The sequence below is a fragment of the Pecten maximus genome, unplaced genomic scaffold, assembly GCF_902652985.1.
Source record: "Pecten maximus unplaced genomic scaffold, xPecMax1.1, whole genome shotgun sequence".
NCBI lineage: Eukaryota > Metazoa > Mollusca > Bivalvia > Pectinida > Pectinidae > Pecten > Pecten maximus.
Window position 1 is genome coordinate 1 of NW_022982700.1, and position 12,293 is coordinate 12,293.

Here is a 12,293-nt window from a genome sequence, read left to right on the forward strand (position 1 = left end):
CAAAACCCTTTGGAAAAATTTAATTGGGCAAAAAAAACCGAAAGGGAAAATTTAAAAAAAAACCAAAAAATTTAAATTTTTCCGGGTAAGCCAAAACGAAAAACAAAAATTTAAAAGAAACCAAAAATTTTTTAAAAAAAAGGGGGTAAAAAAACCCAGATACCTTCGGGTAAAAAATCCCCCCGTGGAAGCTTCCCCCGGGGGAATTTGGGGGTTTTTAATTTCCCCCTTTGGGGGTTTTTTTGGGATTTTTCCCGATAAAAATGAACAAAAAACGGGTACTTATAATAAGGGGGGGAAAGGGATGTGTAATTTAAAAATCAAAATAACTTTAAAAATAAAGGTAGGGTTTGGGAAAAAGGGGGGGGGCCCCAGGCGGGGGTTCCCCATGCGGAAAAACTGGTTCCTTTCGAATGCCCCCGGCCCAAAAAAAAAATTTTGGACAGAAGGAAAAAAAAAAGAAAATGAAAAAAAAAATTTAATTTTTTTTGGGGTTGGGAAAAAAAAAAAAAAAATTTTTGTGAAAAAAAGGTTTATTTTCGAGCAAAAGAAATGGGGGAAAGTAAAAAAACCCCGACCCGGGGGCCCCCGGGGGCCAAAATATCGTCCTGGGCCCGGGGTTTTCCCGGGGAAGGTGGGAAAAAGGGGCCGCAAACCCAGGCCCCTTTTTCTAATTTAAAAAAAAAATTTTTTGGTTTTAAAATTTGGGGAAAATTTAGAGGGGAAGCGGTAATTTGACCGGTTGGCAAAACCACAGAAAAGGCGGGCGGGAAAAAAAAGAGAAAAAAAATTTTTTTAGAATAAAACCCTCAAAACAAAAACCCCGTTTTTTTAAAAGGGGAAAAAAAAAAAAGAGGGCCAAATGGCAAATGAGATTAGCCCATACAAGCCGCCCCAAAAAACTTTCCAAAAAAAAACAAACCGGGAAACCCCTTTGGAAAAACTCGGGGCCCAAAAACCCGGGGGGCAAAAAAAGGAAAAAAAAAAAAAAGGGGAGAAACGAAAGGGGGCAAAGCGAAGAGGGAAATCTCCAGGCTAAGTAAACAGAAACCAGCAGTCAAAGTGTCGATTTTGGCGTGTTTGACCCAAAATATCTCCATAACTAGATTTTCCCCAGATATACCTGACATGTCAGCACCTAGATCCCGTCGAGTTTTACAAATGTGGAAAGTTTTATGACAATGTATGGTGCCGTTTTCAAGACGCCCAAATCGCGCATATATCCGGCAAAATAGGCAGAAGTAGCCGTGTATACATTACGTTCCGTAAGGAACGATAACAGAGTTATCGCCCCCTTACTACACTTCATTCCATACTAGAGGGTGACACCTGAAGGATGTCACAGATGGAATGAAGTGTAGTAAGGGGCGATAACTCTGTGTGAGCACGTTTTGTCAAAATCGCTCAATATCTAATTTTCGACCAAAACAAAGAATGTGGTGTTCGTCAAGGCAAATCGAATTGAAACTGAACATTATCTACATTTCGACTAATCAGAGGCCGGGAATTGGCGGCCATTTTGTTTAAATGTGAAAGTGAGGCTACGAGAGCGACCGGTGTTCAATGATGTACCTATATACCAAATTTCATCAAAATCAGACGATATCGGAATCTGGACCAATCAGAGGCCAGGAATTGGCGGCCATTTTGTTTAAATGTGAAAGTGAGGCAACGAGAGGTACCGTGTCCAATTATGTACCTACATATTAAATTTCATCAAAATCGGACGATATCTAAATCCGGACCAATCAGAGGCCAAGAATTGACGGCCATTTTGTTTAAATGTGAAATTGAGGCTACAAGAGGGACTTGTGTCCAAGGATGTTCCTACATATCAAATTTCATCAAAATCGAACTATATCTAAATTTGGACCAATCGGAGGCCAAGGATTGGCGGCCATTTTGTTTAAAAGTGAAAGTGAGGCTACGAGAGGGACCGATGTCCAATGATGTACCTACATACCAAACGTCCTCAAAATCGAACAATAACTCAATTTCCACCAGTAATTAGAAGCCTTTGAGTGTCAAATTTCATTAAGTGGGGGACTTAATTATGTATTGGTTATAAATTATCTTGTAATAATTCTCACACTAAAACAGGTTCTGGAATATGGCATGTTGATTCAATTAGCATCTATCCAATCCTAAGTTCTGGGCACCTCGTGTGTTGTTCAATGAGGTAGTCACCAACTACTCCATCCAAGCAGACCCAGCCTCAAAATGATCCTGACTCTTCATATGGCAATAAACCCAGCTAACAAACAGAACAATAAATTGTAACTCCTGTAAAAACTAGTCGCAATATACCGCTGGACTAGAGAGATCTTCAATTTAGCTCGATCGGTTGAGCGTAAGACTAGTAAGCCAGAGGTCCCTGGTTCAATCCCTAGCTGAGGCAGTGATATAAATTTAATTAATCATGCGCTCTGTTACATTGGCCCATGTAGGGACCTGGGGAAAATAATCAGGATTGCTCCACAAGCATCACTGTTACTCCTGTAAACTCGAGGACGACTTCTTTCCTGGAGGGGAAGTATGTAACCCTCGTAAATACTAGCCGCAATATACCGCTCGGCTAGAGAGATCTTCTCTATAGCTCGATTGGTTGAGCGTAAGACTTGTAAGCCAGAGGTCCTGGGTTCGATCCCTAGCGGAGACAGTGATTTAAATCTAATTAGTCATGCGCTCTGTTACACACTCACAGTATTCTAATCAATAAATTAGTGACATGCCATCTAAGATTTTAAAATGTCATATATATGATGTAAAAATCATGTGTCCAAAATTTACAGGTTCACAAAGCGGGCAAAATCAACCAGTATTCAGCCTATATATGGATTATGAAATATCCAATCTGTCATTTTGAGTTTGTTATAAAACATTGAATAATTATTCAGTAATCATTTCATTATTACTGATAATCAATTTTATATATTAGACCAGATAAGCAAGTTATCTCCCTTAAATATCTTTGCCAGATCACAAATAAGGTAATTAGCAAGTTTTAAATGAATTTGAGCTAAAATTTATGTAAATGAAGCTTAATCAAGTGTAAACAATCATGTTTTCTTTTAAATCAATTTTTTTTCAACCTCTTATGAGGCAACAGTGTACACCAGTTAGGCAGGTTTCTGAAAAATAAGTGGTATATCTTAGTTAAGGCCGGGTAGTAGTTGGTGACTACCTCAATGAACAACATGCAGGAGGCCTTTTGCATGTCATCCAGGACACAACCAAAACAGCACTGAAAATAAATGACATGTCTTACTCTTAACTATGTTTGTGTTGTTATGTTTGCTGGGATTATCAACCCGTGAACCAGCCATTCATTTTGAGGTAGGGTCTCCTTGTAGTAGCTTGTGACTACCTCACTTAAGAACATACAGTATAGGAGGCCTTTCACACGCCATCAAGAGCATATTGTTTTCACATGTAAATAAAAAGTTGAAATATGTTGGTATGGTACAGTATTGCAGGCAAAAATATTTGAAAATTTACTCTTGTTTACCTGTTTGTTGATGACATTTTGAATCAGAATATTTTGTAAAATAGTCATAATTTAATATTGGTAATTCTTTAAGTTTGTCGAGTAATATTCTATAATATCTTTTGCAATAAGTTGAAATTGATTTCAAAAGCCAAAAAAATACACTACATGGTTCCACACCTAAAGTAACTGAGTTTAACTTAATGCAACATAATAATTCACAATATTTTAGCATAAATTTGTCAGAACAGCTTTCTCGCACATTGTTTTCTTCGGTGTATGAGAGCGAAAGGTTTAAATATGTAGGTATGGTATTTGAGGCAAAGATATTTGAAAATCCAATAATTTTCCTATGTGCAGATGACATTTCGAAGACTATTTTGTAAAATTGTAATGGTTGAATTCTGGTTACTCTGATTTTGTCAAATAATTTTCTATAATACCATTTATAATAAGTTGAAATGAATTTTAAATCAAAATATTACAAAAAAAATAACATAACATGTTATCACACCAAAATTAACTTAATTTAACTTAATTCGACATAATAATTGACAATATTTTAGCATAAATTTGTCAGAACAGCTTTCTCGCATTGTTTTCTTCGGTGTATGCGAGCGAAAGGTTTAAATATGTTGGTATGGTATTTGAGGCAAAGATATTTGAAAATTCACAAATTTTCGTGTGTGCAGGTGACATTTCGAAGAATATTTTGCAAAATTGTGAGAGCTGAATTCTGGTAACACTGATATTGTCAAATAATTTTCTATAATGCTTTTTCTAATAAGTTGAAATGAACTTTCAGTCAAGATATTAAAAAAAGCTACTGTACATAACATGTTTTCCCACCCAAAATTAACTTAATTTAACTTAATCAGATAATGCAATCATAATAATTGACAATATCTTAGCATAAATTTGTCAGAACAGCTTTTTTGTATTTTACTTCTCTTCGGAGTATGCAAGCGAAAGATTTAAATATGTTGTATGGTATTTGAAACAATGAATTTGAAAATTTACTATTTATATTAATTTTGTTTATTTACATAAATTTTTACATGTATGCAAAAGATTTAACCTGTCCAAAGGCATAGTCTCAATCAAGGGCATGTTACAGACTTTAATTTTGAGTTACAAGCATTTGAATATAATAGATCAGAATACTATTTCATTAAACATTTCAAAAATGAACTAGATTTCTAATTGAAAAAAAAGTTGCTGATAATATGAGGTGAACCAAATAATTCAAATAGTTTGAACTGGCCTTTCAAATTGTAAAATGCTACACAGGCTGACATTATTCAATATTTTATTCAGAAATCTATTTCAAATCTTGAAATTTTCATTTTTAATCTATTGATATGATGTAGGCCTACTGCAGTATTGTACTGTAGTGTAGTGAGGAAGTTTCCAGCCCGCAGTGTAGGTGGTTCAATTTAAATAGTTCTACAAAATTCAATGAAATCCAAGTCACATTTAAGTCGCCGTTCTACAAATGCTTGTATTTTTTTTTGATAATGTTCATGGGTAATGCTAGTCTTTCTTGTGAGAGTACGTAGCAATGCAAGACGTGCCCGAGTAAGGCATCCCTTCTCCTCGGGGACTTTAGTAAGTCTACGTCAGTAAATCATCGGTAAAAATCGAGATTTATGTTATTTCTCTTTTCACAAATTAATTCATATATCAGAAAAGTTGCAAAGAAGTAGCCTTGGGTGTGGTCATTCACGAGATAGTATCCCAGAGAACACGGTTCTGTGTACATTTGTCACTTCAATCTGGAGATTCCCGTTGTTATTTTTAGACGTAAACAATCACATAACGAATCTAGCCACAAACAAATACGGTACACAGACTACCCAAATTAAACAATTAGTTAACTTCGAAGACAAAGTATCACTACATTAAATATCAAATAAACGGGGACTGTTCTCCGTGCATATTTACCGTCGTCTGTTTCATCAAACGTCAACAAACACTTTTACTTACCGTCAGCGTTAGACCTCCGAGGCTTCGGGAATTTGCTTGACATTCTGAACGCTGGGTTGATTTTTCGCATGCATGTTTGTGATCGTAACAAAGTATCTATATCCTGGAGCATTGCCTCTGATGTTCAAAAATAGCAATATATACTGGCAATAACAGTAAAATTCATCTGAACCCAGCTTACCGAGCAGTTCAATCAGGCAGGCGGCTTGCACAACACACTAGGTGACGTCACTGACGTCACATCCGGAATAGACTCGCCTCTGGAATGTGTTCTAGAATGTTCTAGAACATTCCATGACACTTCTGATAAATACGACCCTTTTTCAAAACCCTATTGTGGCCGTTCTATGACAGATATCGAAAAACCAAAGATACTGTTTTCTTCAGAATTACTTCTACTTGCTATATTTGGAGGGTCATTTCGTCAGATTTAATATTAAACTCTCCAGACCGTGTTCAACAGAAACCAACAGGCAAAGTGTCGATTTTGGCCACTTTGACCCAAAATATCTCCATAACTAGATTTTTCCCAGATATACGGGACATGCCAGGACATAGATCACGTCGAGTTTTACAAGTGTAGAAAGTTTCATCAAAATGTATCGAGCCGTTTTCTTTGCCCCAAAGTCGCAGTATATGCTGCTAAAGTAGGCAAAGTAGCCGTGTCTACATTACGTTCCGTAAGGAACGATAACTCTGTTATCGCCTCCTTACTGCACTTCATTCCATACTAGAGGGTGACACCTGAAGGATGTCACAGATGGAATGAAGTGTAGTAAGGGGCGATAACTTTGTGTGAGCATGTTTTGTCAAAATCGCTCAATATCTAATTTTCGACCAATACAAAGAATGTGTTGTTCGTAAAGGCAACAAAACTCATGAAATTGAATTTGCAGTCCCCTAATACCCTCATATATCAAATCGAATTAAAACTGAACATTATCTACATTTCGACTAATCAGAGGCCGGGAATTGGCGGCCATTTTGTTTAAATGTGAAAGTGAGGCTACGAGAGCGACCGGTGTTCAATGATGTACCTATATACCAAATTTCATCAAAATCAGACGATATCGGAATCTGGACCAATCAGAGGCCAGAAATTGACGGCCATTTTGTTTAAATGTGAAAGTGAGGCAACGAGAGGAACTGTGTCCAATTATGTACCTACATATTAAATTTCATCAAAATCGGACGATATCTAAATCCGGACCAATCAGAGGCAAAGAATTGGCGGCCATTTTGTTTAAATGTGAAATTGAGGCTACGAGAGGGACTTGTGTCCAAGGTGTTCTTACATATCAAATTTCATCAAAATCGAACAATAACTAAATTTGGACCAATCGGAGGCCAAGGATTGGCGGCCATTTTGTTTAAATGTGACAGTGAGGCTACGAGAGGGACCAGTGTCCAATGATGTACCTACATACCAAATGTCGTCAAAATCGAACAATAACTCAATTTCCACCAGTAATTAGAAGCCTCTGAGTACCAGAGGTCCCGGGTTCAATCCCTAGCTGAGGCAGTGATATAAATTTAATTAATCATGCGCTCTGTTACATTGGCCCATGTAGGGACCTGGGGAAAATAATCAGGATTGCTCCACAAGCATCACTGTTACTCCTGTAAACTCGAGGACGAGTTCTTTCCTGGAGGGGAAGTATGTAACCCTGGTAAATACTAGCCGCAATATACCGCTCGGCTAGAGAGTTCTTCTCTATAGCTCGATTGGTTGAGCGTAAGACTTGTAAGCCAGAGGTCCTGGGTTCGATCCCTAGCGGAGACAGTGATTTAAATATAATTAATCATGCGCTCTGTTACACACGCACAGTATTCTAATCAATAAAATAGTGACATGCCATCTAAGATTTTAAAATGTCATATATGTGATGTAAAAATCCTGCGTCCAAAATTTACGAGTTCACAAAGCGGGCAAAATCAACCAGTATTCAGCCTATATATGGATTATGAAATATCCATGAGGCAGCAGTGTACACCAGTTTGGCAGGTTTCTGAAAAAAATTGGTATCTCTTAGTTAAGGCCGGGTAGTAGTTGGTGACTACCTCAATGAACAACATGCAGGAGGCCTTTTGCATGTCATCCAGGACACAACCAAAACAGCACTGAAAATAAATGACATGTCTTACTCTTAACTATGTTTGTGTTGTTATGTTTGCTGGGATTATCAACCCGTGAACAGCCATTCATTTTGAGGTAGGGTCTCCTTGTAGTAGCTTGTGACTACCTCACTTAAGAACATACAGTATAGGAGGCCTTTCACATGCTATCAAGAGCATATTGTTTTCACATGTAAATAAAAAGTTGAAATATGTTGGTATGGTACAGTATTGCAGGTAAAAATATTTGAAAATTTACTCTTGTTTACCTGTTTGTTGATGACATTTTGAATCAGAATATTTTGTAAAAGAGTCATAATTTAATATTGGTAATTCTTAAAGTTTGTCGAGTAATATTCTATAATATCTTTTGCAATAAGTTGAAATTGATTTCAAAAGCCAAAACAATACACTACATGTTTCCACACCTAAAGTAACTGAGTTTAACTTAATGCAACATAATAATTCACAATATTTTAGCATAAATTTGTCAGAACAGCTTTCTCGCACATTGTTTTCTTCGGTGTATGAGAGCGAAAGGTTTAAATATGTAGGTATGGTATATGAGGCAAAGATATTTGAAAATCCAATAATTTTCCTGTGTGCAGATGACATTTCGAAGACTATTTTGTAAAATTGTAATGGTTGAATTCTGGTTACTCTGATTTTGTCAAATAATTTTCTATAATACCATTTATAATAAGTTGAAATGAATTTTAAATCAAAATATTACAAAAAAAATAACATAACATGTTTTCACACCAAAATTAACTTAATTTAACTTAATTCGACATGATAATTGACAATATTTTAGCATAAATTTGTCAGAACAGCTTTCTCGCACATTGTTTTCTTCGGTGTATGCGAGCGAAAGGTTTAAATATGTTGGTATGGTATTTGAGGCAAAGATATTTGAAAATTCACAAATTTTCGTGTGTGCAGGTGACATTTCGAAGAATATTTTGCAAAATTGTGAGAGCTGAATTCTGGTAACACTGATATTGTCAAATAATTTTCTATAATGCCTTTTCTAATAAGTTGAAATGAACTTGGGGTCAAGATATTAAAAAAAGCTACTGTACATAACATGTTTTCCCACCCAAAATTAACTTAATTTAACTTAATCAGATAATGCAATCATAATAATTGACAATATCTTAGCATAAATTTGTCAGAACAGCTTTTTTGTATTTTACTTCTCTTCGGTGTATGCAAGCGAATGATTTAAATATGTTGTATGGTATTTGAAACAATGAATTTGAAAATTAACTATATATATTAATTTTGTTTATTTACATTTACATGTATGCAAAAGATGATATGATTTAACCTGTCCAGAGGCATAGTCTCAATCAAGGGCATGTTACAGACTTTGATTTTGAGTTACAAGCATTTGAATATAATAGATCAGAATACTATTTCATTAAACATTTCAAAAATGAACTAATTGAAAAAAAAGTTGCTGATAATATGAGGTGAACCAAATAATTCAAATAGTTTGAACTGGCCTTTCAAATTGTAAAATGCTACACAGGCTGACATTATTCAATATTTTATTCAGAAATCTATTCCAAATCTTGAAATTTTCATTTTTAATCTATTGATATGATGTAGGCCTACTGCAGTATTGTACTGTACTGTAGTGTAGTGAGGAAGTTTCCAGCCCGCAGTGTAGGTGGTTCAATTTAAATAGTTCTACAAAATTAAATGAAATCCAAGTCACATTTAAGTCGCCGTTCTACAAATGCTTGTATTTTTTTATAATGTTCATGGGTAATGCTAGTCTTTCTTGTGAGAGTACGTAGCAATGCAAGACGTGCCCGAGTAAGGCATCCCTTCTCCTCGGGGACTCTAGTAAGTCTACGTCAGTAAATCATCGGTAAAAATCGAGATTTATGTTATTTCTCTTTTCACAAATTAATTCATATATCAGAAAAGTTGCAATGAAATAGCCTTGGGTGTGGTCATTCACGAGATAGTATCCCAGAGAACACGGTTCTGTGTACATTTGTCACTTCAATCTGGAGATTCCCGTTGTTATTTTTAGACGTGAACAATCACATAACGAATCTAGCTACAAACTAATACGGTACACAGACTACCCAAATTAAACAATTAGTTAACTTCGAAGACAAAGTATCACTACATTAAATATCAAATAAACGGGGACTGTTCTCCGTGCATATTTACCGTCGTCTGTTTCATCAAACGTCAACAAACACTTTTACTTACCGTCAGCGTTAGACCTCCGAGGCTTCGGGAATTTGCTTGACATTCTGAACGCTGGGTTGATTTTTCGCATGCATGTTTGTGATCGCGACAAAGTATCTATATCCTGGAGCATTGCCTCTGATGTTGAAAAATAGCAATATATACTGGCAATAACAGTAAAATTCATCTGAACCCAGCTTACCGAGCAGTTCAATCAGGCAGGCGGCTTGCACAACACACTTGGTGACGTCACTGACGTCACATCCGGAATAGACTCGCCTCTGGAATGTGTTCTAGAATGTTCTAGAACATTCCATGACACGTCTGATAAATACGACCCTTTTTCAAAACCCTATTGTGGCCGTTTTATGACAGTTATCGAAAAACCAAAGATACTGTTTTCTTCAGAATTACTTCTACTTGCTACATTTGGAGGGTCATTTCGTCAGATTTAAGATTAAACTCTCCAGGTCGAGTTATACAGTAACCAACAGTCAAAGTGTCGATTTTGGCCTGTTTGGCCCCAAATATCTCGACAACTAGATTTTTCCCAGATATACCGAATATGTCAGGACGTAGATCACACCGAGTTTTATAAATGTGGAAAGTTTCATTAAAAAATTAAGTAGCGTTTTCTTTGCACCCAAAGCGCAGTAATACGCTGCTAAGTAGCCAAAAGTAGCCGTGTCTACATTCCGTTCCGTAAGGAACGATAACTCTGTTATCGCCTCCTTACTGCACTTCATTCCATACTGCACTTCATTCCATACAAGTTTTTTAAGAAATAAATTTTTAAATAAATTTAAAAATTTCTAAATAAATTCGAATAAATGTGGACCTAACACAGGTGTTGAATGGTGTGCATCTAACACTGGCGTTGACCGGGGGGATTAAAAAAACTTAAAAATACATTTTAAATCAATTAGAAAAAAAAATAGAAATAAATCTGGATTTAACACTGTCGTTAACTGGTGTACATTTAACACTGGGGTTGACTGGTATACATTTAACACTACCGTTGACCGGTATACATTTAACACTACCGTTGACCGGTACACATTAAACACTACCGTTGGCCGGTATACATTTAACACGGCCGTTGACCGGTATACATTTAACACTACCGTTGACTGGTATACATTTTACACTACCGTTGACCGGTATACATTTAACACCACCGTTGACCGGTATACATTTAACACTACCGTTGACCGGTACACATTAAACACTACCGTTGGCCGGTATACATTTAACACGGCCGTTGACCGGTATACATTTAACACTACCGTTGACTGGTATACATTTTACACTACCGTTGACCGGTATACATTTAACACCACCGTTGACCGGTAAGTGTTAAATGGACACCGGTCAACGACTGTGTTAAATGTATACCGGTCAACGTTTGTGTTAAACGTGTACCGGTCAACGGTGGTGTTAAATATATACCGGTCAACGGTGGTGTTAAATGTATACCGGTCAACGATAGTGTTAAACGTGTACCCGTCAACGGTGGTGTTAAATGTATACCGGTCAACGGTTATGGTAAATGTATACTGGTCAACGGTGGTGTTAAATGTATACCGGTCAACGGTAATGGTAAATGTATACCGGTCAACGGTAGTGTTAAATGTATACCGGTCAAAGATAGTGTTAAATGTATACCGGTCAACGGGGGTGTTAAATGTATACCCGCCAGCTCTAGTGTTAAATGTATACCAGTCAGCGCTAGTGTTAAATGTATATACCCGTCAGCGCTAGTGTTAAATGTATACCCGTCAGCGCTAGTGTTAAATGTATACTCGTTAGCGCTAGTGTTAAATGTATACCGGCCTCTAGTATGTACCTGTTTTCCCGAGTAAATACATGTAACACATGAAACGGGTACTTTATATATGATACGAGGATAAAGAGTAGTGTGTGGAGATTTAGAAGATCACAAATACACACTGTTACTGAAAATAGAATGACGTAGGATTCTGGTGTAAAAAGGCGGGAATTTCCCAGGCGGGGGTTCCCCAGTGCAGTGTAAAATGTCTGGCTTACTGTCTTTCGATTATACGTACCCGTGTGACCTAAGCGGAAACTGTTGCATCACGGACACGACAGGAAAAAGAACTTAATGTACCATATATGTAGAAACACGATTAATTATGTCTTTTGGATAGAGATGTTTGTGATAAATATGTAAAAAAAAAATTAAAAAAAAATTGTAGAGAAATGTGTCTTTCGTATTTTCTCTGATATTGCAACATTTTAAGAAATACTGGCAGTGACAGTGAAAATACAAGCAGCTCACCGAGCGCTACAAGTTCAATAAGACAAGCGGAACAGACTTGATAACGTCACTCGTGACGTACGTCCGTAATAGACTCTCCGGAATGTGAGGTCGCGGTACATAGTACCCATGTTCAAAACCCTATTGTGGCCGTTCTGTGATAGATATAGAAAAACTAAAGATACCATTTTCTTCGAAATTATATGTACATGTGGT

At 36.6% G+C, this 12,293-nt stretch overlaps 1 long non-coding RNA gene across 1 annotated transcript; it reads left to right on the forward strand.

The window, feature by feature from the left end:
• Positions 1-1,567: 1,567 nt before the first annotated feature.
• LOC117320807 lies at positions 1,568-7,624 on the forward strand. The gene is made up of 2 exons (XR_004531162.1): positions 1,568-2,370; positions 6,968-7,624. It is a non-coding gene; the product is annotated as an uncharacterized LOC117320807 (long non-coding RNA).
• Positions 7,625-12,293: the final 4,669 nt, after the last annotated feature.